The 20,574-nt window shown below is 38.3% G+C and overlaps 1 long non-coding RNA gene across 2 annotated transcripts in view; it reads right to left on the bottom strand.

Annotated features, from left to right (window-relative positions):
* LOC110208578 (uncharacterized) overlaps positions 1-20,220 on the bottom strand; it is a 62,025-nt gene extending 41,805 nt beyond the window's left edge. For both annotated transcript variants that reach the window (XR_013487499.1, XR_013487500.1), the window contains exon 1: positions 20,008-20,220. This is a non-coding gene — a long non-coding RNA (uncharacterized LOC110208578). The remainder of the gene's footprint in view (positions 1-20,007) is intronic.
* Positions 20,221-20,574: the final 354 nt, after the last annotated feature.

Here is a 20,574-nt window from a genome sequence, read left to right as displayed (position 1 = left end):
TGTTATGCAGGGGGACAGACTATAAGAAGGAATAAGGGGTATTTATTCCATTCTGCAAAGCAGACGTTTGCAGAATTTGCTGTTGTATAACTAGGAAGGAATGAACAAACTTGTCAATGGCTATGCTCCTAACACACGTAGAGAAGAACATTTTAGGCTTTGGCTAAGAAGATCCTTATTCTCAAATATTTGTAATGTGCCCTACTCAAACTTAATCCCTGGTAATAGAAATGGTGGAATCAGGCAGCTTGTGCATGAGATTTTCCACCAAAATCTTACAACTTCTTTATGCTACCTAGACAAAAGAATTCTGGTTCCATCTTTCTTACATCTATGTAATTGAAACATAGTATATCAATTCACCAGTGACTCTGAAGCAATAATAAATGGAGAGAAAGAGACCAAGCTGTCTCCCATTTTGGGAAATTGTGAGGTGCTTTCAGAAATCCCAAGCTGCTCCCTGACATAAAACCACTTCCTTTTAATGTCAGTGTTGTACTAGTGATTCTATAAAACTATGAATCATGGAACACCTCAGTCTTCAAAGAGTCTAAATTGTGGGTGACCCAAAGGACCAATGAAGAGATAGTGGGCTATCAGCATGTTACTAACAATGAATTACATGTGAGAGGTGGTATAAAAAAGATATCATCTACAAAATGTATCACTTGAAAAGAAGGTAAGCTAGTAATATAGCAAGAATGAGGGACAACAAATGGACGACCCATGTGCTACACTAGAACCCGCAAAAAATTTTTTAACCTAGAAAAAGTCTCCAGGACATTGGATAGCTTTCCTATTGAGAACTGATGGGAAGGGAGGGATGAGTCACAAAGAATAAGAAAGTATAAATGTTACTAGCTGTGTGACCCTGGGCACTTAACCCCAACTGCCTAAAAAAAAAAAAGAAAAAAAAGAAAGTATAAATGAATTGTTATGTGTATCAGTAGGAGGAGTAATACCCACTTTGGTAAGATTCTGGTATTGAAGTATCAAACAGAATGTGAACATATAGCATAGCATTTCAAATTACTTAATATTTATTATTGTTGTTAATAATTTATTTAAAAATTTAAAAATTATTAATATTTATAAGCCATATTCTTCAAACATGTCCTATTGTAGTGTGAGTCAATTTAGAAACAGCTGTTTTTTCTGTGTTTTTGGTGGTTGTGGTGGTGGTGGTGGTTAAGTTCCATTTGAAATTTTGACAAAAATATTGAAGAGTTGTGATGTAAAGCAAGTTAATATATTTAATTCAACTTCTTTGGCAGGCAACTTTCTACTGGGGAATATCAGATCGTGTAATGTTAGTCAGAGTGTGCCTAATTGGATGCACAATTATCTCATATGCATTACAGCATTTTAAAGGGGACCACTTTAGAGTGAGAAAAAAAAACTACAATGGGCTTGAATGAGAGCACAGAGACAAGTGAGTAGGTCTGGAGGTGTGGTCAAGAGTACAAGCCTCTTTTCAGTATACTGTAATTAGGCTTCTAATGGGGGGATCTAAATTTAGTCTGCATGTTGGTAAATGGAAGTTACTGATCTGTGTAAAAGCATTTGGGGGTACTTTGGTCAATGATAATGCTTTGTTGTACATTTTCCTTGGATGACATTTCCCAAGGATAGCCTTTTAAAAACTTATCGTGTTCTTTGCAGTTTTGTCAGATTAATAACATTTACATACTATTTTACAAAATATCTTCCCCACAACAACCTTATGAGACTGTGAAAGTGGAGGAAAAAAAAAAGAATTCACATTTATTTTTAAGGTTTACAAACTACTTCATTGAGGTTGCACAATGCAGGGGAAACAATGCTAAATTGGGAGTGAGAAGATGTGGGTTCAAATCTTATATCTAGTTGTATGAAGCAGCAAGTCAGGTGGTTCAATGAATAGGGGGCTGGACCTTGAGTCAGGAAGACCGAAGTGCAAATGTAGTTTCACATACTAGTTGTAAGATCCTGGACAAACCACTTAATGTCTCAGCCTCAGTTTCCTCATCTGTAAAGTGAGGATAACAATAGCACCTACCTCTCAAGGTTTTTGTTATGACCTTGGGCAAGTGCCTTAGTATCTTAGTCCCTCAGTTTCCTCATCTGGAAAATGACCGAGTTGGAATAAATGACCCCTGCCATCTTCTTCCAGCTCCAAATCTTTGGTTTATCCACAGACTATGGTCTTCTCTATCATTTAATCCTCTCAATAGCTCTATGAGGGGGAGTGCTAGGGAAAGCCTTCTTATCCCCATTTTGCAGATAGGAAACAGACTGGGGAGGGAAGCAACTTTCCATAGTCACATGACTGACAATATGAGGACCAAGTCTCCAGGCCAAGTGTTCTGGCTTCAAATTTAGAGTTCTTTCCACTATATCTCTCTTTTTTTTAAGGCAATTGGGATTAAGTGACTTGCCCAGGGTCACACAGCTAATAAGTGTCAAGTGTTTGGTCTGAGGTCAGATTTGAACTCAGGTCCTCCTGACTTCAGAGCCGGTGCTCTGTTCACTGTGCCACCTAGCTGCCCCTCTTTCCACTATATCTTGCTGATTGATGAAACAGTTAAAAGCAAAAATTAGATTTAAAATTATATAGTATATAAAATTTTGTATATTTATTATCCATTGGTAATTAGTAGCTTTTCAGTTAATCTTTTGGAATGGATATATTTAAATTTTATTTCAGGATTGAAGTTATATACAGGAGTTACACAGGATGAAATGTTTTAGATAGATTAGGATCTGCCCTGATAGAGAGATTACCCATATCAATTAGACCATAGATCTGTAAATGTATTAGAAATACATATTAAAAAGATGCCTTCACCCCAGCTTCTGGGATAAGAACTCATTATTTGAAAAAAAATTGCTGGGAAAAGTGGATAGGGCACCGGTCCTGGAGTCTGGAGGACCTTGAGTTCAAATCCAGCCTCAAACACATAACACTCACTAGCTGTGTGACTCTGGGCAAGTCACTTAACCCCAATTACCTCATCAAAAAAAAAAAAACTGCTGGGAAAACCGGAAAATAGTGTGGCAGAAACTAGGCATAGACCAACATCTTATACCATATACCAAAATAAAGTCAAAATGGGTACACAATTTAGATATAAAGACTAATACTATAAGCAAACTGGGAGAGCAAGGAATAGTTTACCTATCAGATTTATGGAGAACAGAAGAATTTATGACCAAACAAAAGAGAGAGAACATAATGAAATGCAAAATGGATAATTTTGATAACATTAAATTGAAAAGTTTTTGCACAAACAAAGCCAATGCAACCAAGAATAGGAGGGAAGCAGAAAACTGGGAAAGAATTTTTATAACCAGTGTCTCTGATAAGGGCCTCATTTCTAAAATATATAGAGAACCAAGTCAAATTTATAAGAACATGTCATTCCCCAACTGAGAAGTGGTCAAAGGATATGAACAGGCAGTTTTCAGATGAAGAAAATAAAGCTATCTATAGTCATATGAAAAAATGCTCTAAATCACTATTGACTAGAGAAATGCAAATCAAAACGACTCTGAGGTACCACATCACACCTATTAGATTGACTAACATGACAAAACAGGAAAATTATAAATGTTGGAGAAGACGTAAGAAAATGGAACATTAATGCATTGTTCATGGAGTTGTGAACTGATCCAACCATTCCTGGAGAGCAATTTGGAACTATGCCCAAAGGGCTATAAAAATGTGCATACCCTTTGACCCAGAAATACTGCTTCTAGGGTTGTATCCCAAGGAGATCATACAAATGGATAAAGGACCCGCATGTAGAAAAATATTCATAACAGCTCTTTCTGTGGTGGTAAAGAATTGGAAATTGAGGGGATGCCCATCAATTGGGGAATGGCTGAACAAGTTGTGGTATATGAATGTAATGGAATACTATTGTGCTATAAGAAATGATGGACAGGCTGACTTCAGAAAAACCTGGAAAGACTTTTATGGACTGATGCTGAGTGAAGTGAGCAGAACCAGGAGAACATTGTACATAGTAACAGTGACATTATACAATGACTAACTTTGATAGACTTAGCTCTTCTCAGCAACACAAGTAAGACATCTCCAAAAGTCTCACGATGGAAAATGCTATCCACATCCAGACAGGGAACTGTGCAGTCTGAATGCAGATCGAGCATACTGTTTGCTCTTTTTTTCTTCTGTTTTGTTCTGTTTCTTCCTTCCGGTGGTTCCTCCTCTTGGTTCTAATTCTTCATTACAGCATGATAATGTGAAAATCTGTTTAATAGGAATGCATATGTGGAGCCTATATCAGATTGCACACTATCTTGGGGAGGGGGGAGGGAAAGGAGGAGGAGAAAATTGGGAACTCAAAAGCTTATGGACGTGAATGTTGAAAACTAAAAATAAATTAGTTAAAAATAAAAAAATACCTTCAATTCATTGTAATTATTTAGCGAAAGTCAGGTTCTTATGCATCTATTGTCTTGTGATATCTCCCATACTATTGTTTCATTTTACTATTTAGCTTTAATATCATCATTTAATTTTTCACGTGTCTTGTGTCCCTAATAAGATTCTATACTCACTAGCTGGTTGGCACCATGTGTCATACTTCTTTGTATATATCAGAGTACCTGGCACAGTGCCCTGCTCATATAGACATTCAATAAATAATCGTTGAATGAATGAATAAAAAAAAAAGTTCAGCTGTGTATAAATTTCAGCAATCCTACTTTCCCAGATTTTTTTAAAGTGGGTCACATTGAGTTTGATCTTTTTTCTTTTTATCCTATCAAGATTTTATTTTAAACTTTTTTTTAAGGGAATGTGCATTTCAGAATAATAACTTGGACAAAATAACTCTCAATTATTAAAGAGCAATTTAAAGATGACCTGGAGTAGGAAAATTCATATTTAACAGTAATTAACATGCTTAAACAAAATAAATCCAAATTTTTAGGCCTCTCTTCCTCAAAGGCCTCTAAATGCCCTAACAAAAATAGAAAGAAAATTATTAACCGTAAGTAGGCAACTTGCCCAAATGTACCAGAGAGTAGAAGGAAAGAAAATCACCCACACACTGGCCTTCACATATGAGATGTAAAATTTTAAATATAAATGTGCATATGAGTACATATTAAAATACATAAAACAATTTCCATTGTAACTATTAAGTAAACAGAGAGGGGGAAAAAAAAGTTTTGAGTCTTGCCTGGAAGCATGCCAGAGAGATACACTTGAGAATATTTTAAGGTAATTAGCATTTTTGTCTCAGTGTCAGTAAAAAATAGGTTTTAGCCTGCCACTAATTTTCTTTGGGTTACAGAGACCATTGTATGAATGAAGGACTGTTAAAGGCCATTTATATTGTGCAAACAGAGGCACAAATTAGAGAGGGCATGTTAATAAGGAAAGGGGGCATTGAGTGTTCAATTATGAGCACAGAACCTGTTTCTATTTTGGGGGGATAGAAAACACATCAATCTTGCTTTTAGAATATTTTCAATTAAAATGAATAGCACACAGCACACATGCTAAGAGCCAACAGAGAGGCCAGAGCCACGTGAATTATGAATAATTTTTACATACCATCTTAATTTCAAAATATATAGAGGAAGACAGAAACACTGAAATGTAATTTACAATCCCAAAAGCCAGATGCCCAACTTGCATCAGAAATTCTAAAGTGAAAGAAATATAAAATGAGACCATCCATTTTCCTTTCCAACATTTACTCTTTAGAATGGAAGGTTGAAGGAAGAACACAGTTTCAAACCTGAATAGGGATTATGTACAGTACATATATTCACAGCGTGTCATTAGCTTCCACTCTCAGAAAGCATAATCAATGGAGTCCACAAGACATCAGTCCTGCATGTTAAAAAAAACAAGGCACAATGTTCACTCTGCAGCCAGCTTTTACTCTCCCTACCCACTCTGTTACAATAGTGAGTAGATTACTCTCTGGCCCCAGGCAATGCTACTTGCCTAATTGGAGTAAGCAAGGGGAGGCATCCACACTGTACAATTAAGTGTTTTTGAAAAATCTAATTGCAATCTGCAATATGCAATCAAGATTGCCCAGAATTGCATACACTGTATCCCCTATTTCCAATTGCAAAGTACTATGCATTTGGTGTGTAATTATGAAAACATCCCAATCTATTGCGCATGCAGCCTGCCTTATTTCCATACATGAAATGCCCATTTAATGGCAGTGGGTCCATGGCCATGTAGCCAGTGTTTATGGAAAATGGAAGAAACATTATCCAGGATTTATGGGGAACCAGTAATGCACCCCACATCAATGTGGAAAATCCAAGCATTCCAGAAGCGATCTGATAGTAGCAAACCTGTATATCCTCCAAACTATGTCTTTTTTTCCAGGGTGATGATGCTTCTTTCCCTCTAAATCTGTCTGCAGGCTGGCTTGCCATTTAAGGGAAGAAGCCAAGAAATGGAATTCAAGAAGATGAGGCAAGGCAGGCTTCATTGTTATCCTCTCTGGAGGTCATGGGGAAGTAGGACTTTATTTTGAATTGTCTGTTGAAACTTTACTGCTTTCTTCAAGGGAAATAGTGTTCCTGCTGGATATACAGTGTCTGTTGCTAAGGAAAGGCTTGTTCTTGCCATCATCACAGGATTCTGATGCAAGTAGATGGCCAGGGTATCTACTGGTTGATCTTTTTTTTCTTAACAACGTATTTTGCTGAACATAAGTAGCAGCGGGTATCAAGCAATCTCCAAATATTAGGGGAAAAAATTATATCCCTTTTCCAAATGGTCTGCATTGAGAAGTTAATGGGAATTTGATCCTTTTCCCCAGAAACTAGTTCTACCAATATAGATCTCAAAATGCTCCTTCATGTGCCATCCTAACCCCCCCTCTGAAGTTTCCATCTCTAAATTCATTTCAGTGTTGATCTGTTCATTTCCCTTTGGATATTCTGCTGTTGACTCCAGAAGAGCCACGTCCTTTAGCTCTGTTGCCACCTGCTCCAAAGCTCGGTGAACCCTTTGAGCGCACCGTCATTCTATGAAAGATAGGTATGAGCCAGGGCTTCCCTTCTGCTTATGCCATTCTAATGCTAACATTTTTGGTTTCCTAGAAAGAAGTATCAAGTACTTGAACATCTGAGCCTAGTATTTTCCTACTTCTGTTACAATTACTTTTTGAGACTAAGGTTTTTAGAGAAGAATCAGACTTTCCTCTGTTTCTCTTTTTTATAGTAGATTTATTTTTAGCAATAAATGCTGAAAAAAAAACCAAGCCTTTATTTTGTGGGTTTTAATTCACACAGGGAAAAACATGACTTAACTTGAGACAGCCTAGGACACAAAATGAGGGGAAAGTATACATCTGAATCCTGGCTCAGACACTTAATAGCTGAGTGAACCTGGGTTAGTCACTTAAACTCTCCAAAAATCAGTTTCCTCATCTATAAAATGAATGAGTTGGACTCCACAATCTCTAATGTCCCTTCCAGCTCTAAATCTGTGATCACATGATTTGGATCCCAATAGCTGGAGAGAAAAGGATATAAACCAATCTTTTGAGGCACAAGACATCTCTCCTTAGTTCAGGCAGAGGAAAGAGGGTCCTAGCATCAGGTGAGATGGTCTTTGGATCAGATTCTGGTCATGACAGGAGGTAAAAGTGAACTGATGGCTATTCTCCCAAGGTGATGCTCAAGCTATGCCAAGCTCTCATTACTTTTCTGAGGTTGGTGAGTTGTCCTTCACAACAGGATTGTTCAAGGAAGGTAAAGGAGGGGCAGCTAGGTGCCTCAGTGGATAGAGTACTGGCCCTGGAGTCAGGAGGACCTGAGTTCAAATCCAGCCTCAGACACTTGACACTTACTAGCTGTGTGACCCTGGGCAAGTCACTTAACCCCATTGCCTAGCAAGAAAAATAAAAATAAAAAAAATAAAAACAAGGAAGGTAAAGGGCTCTATAGGGAAGGGTTGAATATCTAACAAACAGGTATGCTTGGTTCCCTATCTCTGATATCACAACCAATCAACAACTACTTAGGACGTGCCAGGGGATAAAAATAAAAAGAATAAAACAACTCCTGGACAGCTTGGAGTCAGGAAGACCAGGGTTCAAATCCAACCTCAGACTCTTACAAGCTATGTGACCCTGGACAAGTCACTCAACCCTGTTTGCCTCAATTTCCTCATCTGTAAAATGAGCTGAAGAAGAAAAATGGCAAACCATTTCAGTATCTTTGCCAAGAAAACACCAAATGGGTTGACAAAGAGTTGGATGCACCTGAAACAAGTGAACATCAACGAGGACCTTACATTATATTGGGAAGTCCAAAGTAATAGAAAAACACAAGTACATGGGCAAGTGAATACTGAACGTAAAGATAAATAAATATAAGACAGTTGGGAAGGGAGGACACCAGAACTGGCAGGATCAAGAAAAGTTTTATGTATCAGGTGGTGCAGTCTTGAAGGGAATGAAGAATTCTATGAGATAGAAGTGAGGAGAGAGTGCATTCCAGGCATGGAGAGTGGCCAATGTCAAGGCAAATCATTAGACCAAGTTCTTTCCTACTGCTATAGATTTCACTGGGAAGATTCCCAAGTATACTAAGGTCCAATGCAATTAGCAAAATATCATGTGCAAATCAGAGCACGTGGAGAACCTTGTAATTAATAGGGAATCTTTCTTTTGCTTGGACTCTACACAAACATTATCCATGACACTGGCAGATACCTATTTAGCGAATTCTTTGCTTTCACATACATAACTAACTCATTTAATTTGTATAGGTTGGCTGTGTAGCTCTAATAACTATGTCACTATCCCACATCTTAGACTAGGTCAAGGGCCTTAGTCTATCCCACAATCTTTATCCAGTGTCTTGTATAAATAGGGGCTATTATATTTTCAATGGCAAAGCCAAAAGCTGCTTTGTGCTCGTGCAAAGTTTCACTATTATCTTGGACTTAATAAATGTAGACATGCAGAAAAAGGGCAGAGTCTCATCATTTTTTTGCACACATCCAGGGCCATACCTGTTATATCAGCCCAGATCAGAAACTTGTAGTAGCATTTGGCATTTATTCATAACCAGTGAAAGCACTATTAATGCAAGTCCATTTAGCTAAATTTGAATGGAATTGAACATTCTCTAAGCATTTTCCACCCAGTAGTAATAGAGGTCAAACTTCCTAAATCTCTAATCTATGGCCCTAAGATTACCACCTGACTGAGAGCCAGCTCTTTGAAGGCAGGGACTGGTTTATCTAAATTTTGCATTTCACTCTGCAGGTCGAAACAATGGATTCCAAAAACAATAGGGACTTAATCATTCCTCGAATTGAATCTCTAAAAGATTGGGAACTTTTGACCGTACCATGATCTGGCATAGGGAGTTTAATCTTAAGCACAATAGGAGATGCATAAAGGCATATCTGAAGCTGAATAACTATAAAATAATAATAATACTTAATACATATAGCACTTTAAGGTTTGGAAAACCCTTTACATACATACATAATTGCCTTTGGTATTCAACTCCAATTTTAGTGGGATTTGTGCATTATTAAGCATGGCAACAAATAATCCTACATAAAACTTTATTCTCTCATTCATAATTTCTCCAATTTATTAGGATATTTCTTCCTATTATCAGTTCCATTTTAGAAATGAGAAACTAGGGTCAGAGGTTAAGTGACTTTCCCAGATCACAAAACCAGTAATCATCTGAGGCAAGATTCAAACTGAGGTCTAACTGACTAAATCCAGCATTCTCTCCATGGCAAAGTGAAGGTTAAGTATTTTCCCACCTTTGAAATGTGTTGACTAAAAGGATTTTTAAAAAGTGGAATGTCTTACCGTGATTAAATAGGTGAAAAATCACCATCTAATCTAAATTTCTCCTCATAATTACAATATGTTGAATTACCGAGCCCAGGAGAATCTACTTATGATCTATACAAATGTTTTCCAATAAGATTACAGAATAAATCTGAATTTGAAGATAGGGCTAATGTTCCAGAGATGTACACGGAGCGTTCTTTTGATAACTTATGAATCCTTTCCTTAAAAATACAATTTAATACTGGGCACTGTACTGCAATGACCCAGATCTCACTGGCTCTGGCATAATGTATCCACCTCATTATTTCCATTTTGGGGGAATAGACAGGGCCAACCATAGTGCTCAAGTAGCTCTTGTCATCTGTGATCCTTTATTGTTAATTCTCTTCGTGTATTATGCCTGCTGCTTTGTTTTGGTTGTCAAAGTTTGTTACTGAGACAAGACTAAGATCATCCCACTCAGACAGTCCCAGATTGACTTGGCATGACACACCATGAGGTGAGTCTAATTGCTGTTGATATCAGAAGGATGAATAATCCTATTAAGAAAAAGAACTGTTATAAAAAAAATAAATAAGTGAAGGAAGGTCTAGTTTACATGAAAGAAGGACAGCTTGATGAGGGGAAATCCATTAACCTGAAAGGAAGCAGGTCCTAGCTTCTAACTTTAGCTTTCATGAGCAAGGTTTTATTTATGCATGATGGAAATGGAAAATACAATTGTCTGATTCATTCATAGATTTAAATATTAGGTTTTGTTTAATTAGAGTGAGAGAGAAAGAGAGAGAGAGAGAGAGAGAGAGAGAGAGAGAGAGATCTCCCTAGTAACTGAATATCACATTGGGTTAATGGAAAGCCTCCATCTTGTTTGATATTATTAATGACTAAAAAGAGAGAGCTGTACTGTTTGATTAATGGAAGCCCACAATGCTGTAGACAACTACTTAAGGAGAAAATTGGTACTAAAGTACTATGTCTTGCTTTGACAAAGTCTGACATCGATGTAGAATCATGACCAAATGAAAGGCTCAAGTGATGATGTCGCCCAACTGGATATACAAGTAGATAATCTGAGACTTGGTCTACTACCTACACACAGCCTATCCATCACCTCTACCTCTTAGACTTTTTGTGTAGCATCAAATATAATGACACTGGTAAGAATCTGAAGCTCAGCCTGGAGAAAACTATTATCTACTTCTTAGGGCCAATCATCTAAGAAAGTCAGCAAAGACAACAGGATAATGAAGCCAAGGGTTTACTTACAGAAAATTAAAATGGGGCAGGTGAGTTGAAGAAATGCTTTCAAGGACACTCTAAAGAACAGGTTGAGTCAGCTGTGATACCCACACAATAGTAGTATTGAAATGTAAAAATCTGGAAAGGGAAATTCAGTTTAAACTATAATCCAATCTAACAAGCATTTATTAAGCTCCTATTATGTTTTAAGTCCCTGAGGTAGACAGGAGGGATACAAAGACAATTAAAAAAAAACCTAGCCCCTGACTTCAAAGAGATTACCTGTGGGTTGGAGGAGGGAATGTGAATGCAACAAGTAAGCAGATAAGTATGTGTGGTCTACTTTCGGTTGAGTTGTAGAGGCAACTGCTATACAACTCTGAGTTTTAGAGAATTCTAGGGGAATGGGAAGTTAAAGTGCCTTGCCCAGTAATACATCTACTAACTGAGGTAAAATTTGAACCTAAGTCTTCCTCTGAGGCTGGTTCTGTATCCATTGCACCATTTTACCTGTTCTATTTTATAGATAAATATACTTTTAGTTTCTTGAGACAATTGAGGTTAAGAGACTTGTCCAGGGTCACACAGCTACTAAGTGCCTAAGGCTGAATTTGAACTCAGGTCCCCTGGACTCCAGGGCCAGTGCTCTAACCACTGAGAAACCTACCTGTCCCTGATAAATATATTCTTAATCATTTGAAGAGAGAAAGCACTAACAACTAAGGAGATTAGGAAAAGATAAGGGCACCTGGGCTAAGCCTAGAAGCCAAATATTCTAAGAGACAGAGGCAGGAAAAAGTGCATACTAGACATGTTACAGCCTCCACACAGACATGGAGGTGAGAGATGAGGCTTTAAAAATTGTAAGCCATGGGGGCAGCTAGGTGGCACAGTAGATAGAGCTCCAGCCTTGGAGTCAGGAGGACCTGAGTTCAAATGTGAACTCAGATACATGACACTTACTAGCTGTGTGTCCCTGGGCAAGCCACTTAACCCCAATTGCCTCACTAAAAAAAAAAAATTGCAAGCTATGTTTGTTTTTTATCTAGAGGCAACAGGTAGTCATTTGTAGTTTCTCCAATAGATGAATAACATGGTTGAAATTGCACTTTAAGATTATTTTGGCAGTTGTGTTGAAGGTGGCTGGGAGGAGGAACATACTGGAAGCCAAGAATCCAATTTGGAGGCTGTTGAAATAATCCAGGCAAAAGGTAATGAAGGCTTGAGCACCAAAGCAGTGGCCATTTGAGTGGAGAGAAAGGGATAAAAGTGAGAAATGTTGTAGAGGTAGAACAGACAAATCAATTAATTAACAGATTTATTAATTAATATGGGGATGAGGCTGAGGGACAAATCATGGATGACTTCAAGGTTTCAAAGCTGGGTAAAACAAAAGATGGCTGTGACCTTGACAGAAATAAGAGCAGAAAGAGGAAGAATGAGTTTGAGGGTGAAGATAATGGGATTTCATTTAGAACATGTTGAATTTGAGATGCTTATGAGAGGCTGAGGTAGAACCATCCAAAAGGCAAATGATGTACCTAAAATTTGGCAGTGATGAAGAGTGATGCTTTTCATACCTGCAACTAAGAACCTCATCTCTAAGCTCTGGATTTAGTCCTCGTTAGCAACATATTTGTTGTCTCCTATATAAAAAGATAAATAAAATGATATTTAATGTCAATCTAAAGACTTCAATACTTGATTTAAAAATGTTTATATAGTAATTTCAGTAAAAGAATAATAGTGTTACACAAATACTCCACACTCCCCACCCCCAGTAACAATGTGGTAGAAAATTATAGCATCTTAGAATCAAGAATTTACAGCCAAAAGAGAATTCAGAGACCCTGGAGCCCAAACTCCTCATTTGACAATTAAAAAAAAAACAACCAACCAGCCCCTGCCCTCAAGGAGATTAACTACAGGTTGCAGGAGGGGAATGTGAGCACAAGTAAACAGATTAAGTATGTGTGGTCCAGCCAGTTTAAGTTACTTGCCCAGGGTCACACAAGAAGTAAGAAGCAAGGCCGTGATTTCAAAGTCCAGGTCCTCCAATCCTGGGTCCAGATCCATTCTTCCCATTATAACCATCAGTAAGTTAGTCAACTAACATTTACTAAGTGCCTACTATGTGCCAAGCACCATGCTAAAGCCCTACACCATGTTTAAATAGCCTTTGGAAGTGGTTCAGCTCAATGAAGGATCCACCTGGAATTACAGGCAATTCAGGATCAGGGAAAAGAAGTCAAGATCTCAGAGAACAGGAACTTAGTAAATAGAAGGAGGAGAAGGAGAAGAAGAAATACACAAGATACCATGAAACTTCTCAGAAAATAAATGCCACAGTTGTCTTGAAGGGTTGAGGTAGAAAAGCCAAGGATATAGCTAAGACAAAGAAAGAGAATAACGTGATATCAGGAACTGGGAGACTAGACATGGTAGGCAGCATGGTTAAGAAGTAATGATGAGGTAATCCAAATTACTGCACCACAAGGTCTGCTTCTCTGATTTTCTTTTAGTGAGGAGTTAGCAAATAGTCCAGCCTCGATCTCCTCCATTCAGCTTCTAAAGTCCTCCCCAATCTGGCTCCAGCCTACCTCACCAAGCTGATTTCACACTCCTTTCCATTCCAGCCAAACCAGCTGACCCACTGTTTCACTAACTCAGCATTCCATCTCCCCCATGGGACCCTTTGCACAGACTGTCCCACATTCCTGGAAGGCACTGCCTTCTTCTTCCCTCCTCCTCTCAGAACCTTTAGCTTCCTTCAAAGTTCAATGGAGGTTCTATTTCCTAGGAGAATGCAGTTTTGTTTGTTCCAATTTTGCATTTACTTTATCTGTTTACATGTTTCACCATCCAGCAGAATGTAAACTCCCTGAAGGCAGGGTGTGGTTTTGTTTTTTTAAAACTTTGTCTTTGTATCCCCAGCACCTAGCACAGTGCCTTTTCATACAGTGGGTGCTTAATAAATGCTCATTCAATCAGACTGAAATGAATTATTCTAGAAGGGAAACCTTGTGATACACTGCTCAGAACACAGGCTCGAGAGTCAAAGGACAGTGACTCAAATACAGCTCAGATTCTTAGTACCTGTATAACCTTGGGCAACCCAACCTTTGATTCCCAGTTCCCTTATCTCTAAAATGAGAGGTGTCCAGCTCCACCATAGATCTACTGTGATCCCCAGAAAGGAGCCTTCTTATACATGTATCTTCAGGAAACTGATCCTGCTGCAAGCTAGACTGGCTAAGAGAAGTCGGCAAAGATCTCACAACATGCGCATATCATCCATTAAATCTCAGGCATGCTATTTATTGGTGACTACATCCTGGTAAGATCTTCTGAAGTTTCTCAGCATGAAGCCTGATGCTGTGGGCTCTTGAATGCATTAATCACAATTAAACCTGAGCTAGCTGAATAGGAAAGAAGAACATTGAATTAGTTTAAATAATTGAGGGTTAATTCAAGTTAGGGAGAGCTCATAAATAGAGAAAATGGTCTTGAAAGGGACTTGACCATATTCTGAATGTTGCAAATTTTAGATGGTCAAAATGTGATGGATTAGATTATGCTATCTAGTGGTTTGAGGATTTGAAAGGTAATGTGGTATTGCAAATAATAAAAGAACAGGCCTTGGAGTCAGGAAGACTTGTTTTCAAATCCCACCCCTGATTTTATTGACCTTATGATGATGGGCAAATCCCTTAACATTCCAATGTTAATTAGCAATCTGTTGAGAGAGCTTACTACACTGATCAAATCATATGTCTAGACCCACTCTCCTCCTAAAAAAATAAAATTGGCGTAAAATGCTAAGAAGAGATTTTTGGAATAGGCCTGCTTATTTCCAAAGCATAGATCCAGAGTTGTTATTTGAATATATATGTGTATATACACCTGAAACATAGCTCCTAGATATATATGTATGTGTGTACATATATGTGTAATATACAGATATATATTTATATGTAGAGATCTGTGGAGTTCTATCTGTGTACCATATCCTGAGTCATGTTTCATTTTGGTCCAATGCTTTGGCTGATGTGAAGAGAACTGGGGCAAAAATGACCTGGGGTTGGCCAGCATGTGACTGGGAGAAGAGAGAACAGCACTGAGAAGGCAAGATGGCATGGTCCTGGAGAGAATATGCCTCTGGACTAGCCCTCATTGTTGTATAAGGATGCTATGATAGCAAGTCTGTGCCTCTGGGCAAAGCAGACTAACAGGGAAGCCAGAGGTTATAGATATGGCCTGATGGGAGCAGCCTGTCTCAAACAAAAGCAACCAGAGAAGAGCTTGTGCCTCCAAATGCCTACCTTTGAGGAGCCAGGAGTTGCCCTCAATTACCAGTTCCCTCAACTGACTGACCTTTTATACTCCTGGAGGCCATGAGTGGAACAGCTATGAAGAATGTTCATTAGTTCTGCATGAGAGCAGCTGACAGAGTTGCTGAGCCCAAGCACCTGGATTGCACTCAGGAACTCCTAGCTTTGGGCACTGATTAAGGATGATGTAGGTCTGCAAGTAAAGTTAGCTTAGCCAGACTTATAAGACAAACTCCATGGTCCACTGATTAGGGTCCACTGAAACATAGCGGGGAAGGAAAGAGGAAGTCTCCTGGTCGGTGGGAAGGTAAGCAAAGAGTTGAATTGGCTCAATTGAAGAGACCATACCCAGAGACTAGGGAGACAAATCCTACCATACAAAGAAGGATATAAATGGGAAATAGATGATACAGCTGTGCTGTTTGAGAACCAAGCTTGCTATTCCCCCAGAGCAGTGATGTCAAACAGAAATGGCCATCAAATTATGCACAAAGATCCCTGTAGCCATACTAACTTCAGCCATGTAGTAACATTATCTACTTTCTATTGTATTTTTATTTATTTTGTTAACTATTTCCCAATGACATTTTAATGTCTCCCTGTCAGCACTGGGGAGTAAATTGGCCCTGACACCTCTGCCCCTTTGCCCCAGAGGACCCCTTGTTGTTGGGTAAACCAACACCTGGACTCCCTCATCCCTGAAAAAAGTCGGGGTGGTTGGATATAACAACTGACATAAATAAAGCTTTCTGGTTTATATATCATTTTACATGCTTTATTTCCTTTGATTCCCATTATTGTTTAAGACAGATATCAGAGATATTACTCTCTTCACTTTTTAGATGACAAGACGGAGGCTCAGAAAGGTGACACGTGTTACCCACAGTCACCAACCCAATACACGTTGGAAACAAGATCTAAGAAGAATGAAAGGAGAAAAGGATTCTCTCTGTGCTTCTGTGATATTGCTCAGTCATTTCAGTCCTGTCCAACTCTTCATGACCTCATTTGGGGTTTTCTTGACAAAGATCCTGGAGTGGTTTGCCATTTTTTTTCCTCTAGCTCATTTTACAGATGTAGAAACTGAGGCAAATAGGCTTAAGTGCTTTGCCCAGTGTCTGAGGTCAAATTTGAACTCAGGTCCTCCAGATCCAGGTCTGGCACTCTATCCCCTTCACCACCTAGCTGCCCCCTAGCTACATCAGATGAGAAGTGGACTATTAAGGAAATGAGAAGGACTTTGGCACAAGTGAGAAATACTACCTTCTTTCTAAAAGTAGACTCAACAAAAGGGAAAACAGCCTCATAATTAAACCTCCCCAGAAATGGAATGAGCTATCTCATCAAGGAGTCTGTTCCTTGTTGAGGAGCGGAAGTTGGAAGTCTTCAAAATAAGTCTGGATGCACAAACACTTCTTTGGGAATGTTATGGAAGCAATTCATGTTTGATTTGGTTTGGACCAGATGGCCTATAACACACTTCCAGCCCGAGGATGCCCTGATTGCAAACCACTATTTCTACTAATCGGCTGTGTCAAAGTAAGCCTAGAAATCTGAGATGTAACTAAAAACATATTTAGCTAAGCAAAATACAGCTTTGTTGAATGGGTACATTTAACTAAAATGTAAGTGTTAATGGCTTTACAATTTCATTTTATGCATAAGAGTGGAGGGGGCAGCAAAGTGGCACAGTGGATAAAGTGGTAGGCCTGGATTCAGGAGGACCTGAGTTCAAATTTGGCCTTAAGACACTTACTAGCTGTGTGACCCAGGGCAAGTCACTTCACCTGTTTGTCTCAGTTTCCTCATCTGTAAAATGAGCTGGAGAAAGAAAGTGGCAAACCACTCCAGTATCTTTGCCAAGAAAACCTCAAATGGGGTCACAAAGAGTTGGATGTGATTGAAACAACTGAACAACATATAAGGATTGAAGTCTCTTTTGTATCACTATCCTTTGACATTCTATAATATCAGGTCTAAAACTTGGGTGCTTGTATTTCTTAATACCTTCAAGTATGGATGAGTCTCTGGCAATGATATCTTTAAAGCATAGAAATATGATTCTTGGTGATACTTTCTTCAGTAAGTACCACTGGTAAAAAGATGAAGCTAAGTCTAATTCTTGTTTCTCCTAACATACTGGCCTCAAAAAGTTACATTTTACCACCCCATAAATATTTCTACCAGTTCTACCCCACAGAGTTGAATTTATATGCTAACTAAATATTTTTATATAATATCCTCTCTTCCAAATAAATATATTGTTATTCTGTAATGTCTGACCCCTTGTGACCCCATTTGGGGTTTTCCAAGATACTGGAAAAGTTTGCCATTTCCTTCTCCAGCTCATTTTGGAGATGAGGAACTGAGGCAAACTGGGTGAAGTGACTTGGCCAGGGTCACACAGCTAGTAGGTGTCTGAGGCCAGATTTGAACTTAGGTCTTCCCGACTCCCTGTCCTAAGCTTTGTCCTCTGTACCACTGAGCTGCCCCAAATAAATATGAGAAAAAGAGGTAATAGCATTATTATAGCACTTATTTTATAGATCTGTAAGTAGGTTGCATGGCTAAAGAACACAAACCATTTTGAATCAAAAATTAAAGGTAGTATATATACCTTTTTACCATCCTGTCACCTCATTTTTTAATATTAGGGCAAATGTTTCAGATGCCAAGAATGTATGGCTATATATGCCATTTATAAATTTGATGTTTCTCTCAACAAATTGTCTTTCTTTGTCTCAAATCAGGAAGACCCAAGTTCATATCCAAATTCAGATACTTAGTAGCTAAGTGACTGTAGCTAAGTCACTTAACCTCTGGTATTATTCAGTTTCTTCCTCTGTAAAATGAGGATAATAATAGCATCTAACTCCCAGGGTTGTTGTGAGGATCAAATAAGTGTTAATATCTGTAATGTGTTTTACAAACCTTAAAGGATTGTAAAATGCTAGCTGTTACTATTAACAATGCTAGTTGTTATTATTAATAATTGTCCTGGTACTAAAGCCTGTTAGCTATTAACTTCATTCTGACTTCTCCCCTCTCAGTGGCTGAAACAAAGAGTAAATTTGTGAATTCCAAGACTTTCCACTATGCAAATCTGTCACCAACGTGCAAATGAGTTAACACTCATTTTTAATGACTTAAACAGGGATTTCCTGTTGAATGATTTCATTTTCTATGATTGCACTTCGTTTCCTTAAAGCTGGTGTAGTCAAACAACTAGAAGTGAATTGAGAGCATTGAGGATTGGGTGGCTTGGTCAAAAATTGCATGTGTGGTAAAAATAGATTCATTCATCTACTCATTATTAGAAGCTACATTCCTGTTCATTTCTGCATCTATGGAACTCCAAAACATTAGTATGGATTCAAATGGAGGCAATGTCTATAAAAATAAATGAACTGCATTCATAAACTAACATTTTTTAAAATTTAAATTGTATTTGCAAATGAAATTCTTTTTAAAAAATTTTGATTGGCTATCTTAAAGCTATCAGAGATAAAATCAGGGCAAAAGGAATATAGTTACCTTTTTAAAAAAAAGTTATATTAATAGGTCAATAGTGATTTCTAAGACTGAGCTGTTCTATTTTGCTTCTCTTTTTTTTTATTTTGTCTTAATATCTGTAACACCCAGCATAGTGCTTTGTACTCTGTAGTAGGTGTTTAGCAACTATTTGTTGGAAATCGAAAGCCAGTGACCTAGAGCAATCTTCTCCATTTTGGGGGGTAAGAATGGAAATCATGAATCTTTGTCAATAAAAAAAATGAAGTTTGACTTCTAGTATTTGCATATTTAATCTACAAAATTATATATGTACTACTATATTAATAGTTATGTGCATTATAAAACTTACATTAAATGGTGATTTTAAAAGAATGACATGATGAAATATTATCTGATCCTAGAGTGAACAGAGAGCCACTGCAGTTTATAGAGTGGGGGAGTACAATGACCAGACCTACCCTTTATGAAAATCACTTTTTTTGATTATGTGAAGGATTGATTGGAAAGGGAAGAGAACCAGGCAGGGAGACTAAATAGGAGTCTATTTCAGTAGTATAGGCAAGAGGTGATCAAAGGGTCTGATTAGGGTGGGGCTAGACAAATAGAAGGAAACACATGCTAGAGATGTCCTGTAAGTAGAAACTATGAGACGTTGTAACTAGTTGGAAGTATGGGGAGAGTAAGGGAGGACTCAACGTATAACAAACACCAAGGTTGTAAAGTTACGTGGCCAGAAGGATGGTAGTGGCTTTGACAATGATAGAGAAGTTTTAGGGGAAAGATGATAAAATGAAATCTGCCAGGAAGATCACAACCCATTCATGGCTTTTTATCCAGGGGACTCACTCAATCCGACCCAAAACGTGAAGGAGACAAGATTCTTACTCACTGTCACTGCCCAAGAGCTCCCAGCCTGCCTTCCAAAGAATTCAGGGCTTGCTGCAAACAAGAGGTAAACTGGGAGGAGAGGGTGGCCTTGCAGGAGGGCTAGTGGGGAGAAGACTGTATGGGAATTTTCCTAATGGCATCAGGCTGCTGCAGGTGCCCAGAGAGCCCTTAGTTTATTACCACCCTAAGGTGTAAAGGGTTGGGGAGAGGTTTGAGCTTACACTGGAGAGGGAGGCGTGAAGGGGAGTATCTATGGAGCATCAGGCTAAGTGCTGTGTTGGAGACAAGCCCCATGATTGGCTATGGTGGAGAGAGTGGGATGTGACCCATCTTCCCACCCTCTAATTGGTTGATCACAGATCCTTTGAGGTCAGGCTGTAGCCCCCTTAGAAATCAAGCAAACTCCCCTATTTCAAGCATGAATCTAATCTTCTCTCTCTCTAGGCATTGTCTGCTGTTCCGGAATCTTCTATTATGTGAACTGTGACTCCTTGATTTTCAGTTGTATTGGCCTAACAGAATTCTTAAAATAACACAGTATATTAATGTGAGCTATTATAAATGTGATCTTCCATCAAGCATGGTTCCTGAGATTCAGCATTTAGCATATAATCCATCCAATTATATTCTTTCTGTAAAAGTATCATTTTTTAATTAAAATAACAACCAACAGTTAAATATTTTCTAAATACAAACACTGGGTGACTTAAAACCAAATGCTAACACCTAGGTATATAGACAGGTATCACTTCAGTCACTAAACCTCAACTGTTTTTATCCAGTTTACC

The sequence above is a fragment of the Phascolarctos cinereus genome, unplaced genomic scaffold, assembly GCF_003287225.1.
Source record: "Phascolarctos cinereus isolate Bilbo 61053 unplaced genomic scaffold, phaCin_HiC Scaffold_5;HRSCAF=322, whole genome shotgun sequence".
NCBI lineage: Eukaryota > Metazoa > Chordata > Mammalia > Diprotodontia > Phascolarctidae > Phascolarctos > Phascolarctos cinereus.
Note: the sequence above shows the minus strand (reverse complement) of the source record. Positions and strands in the feature narration are given on the sequence as shown.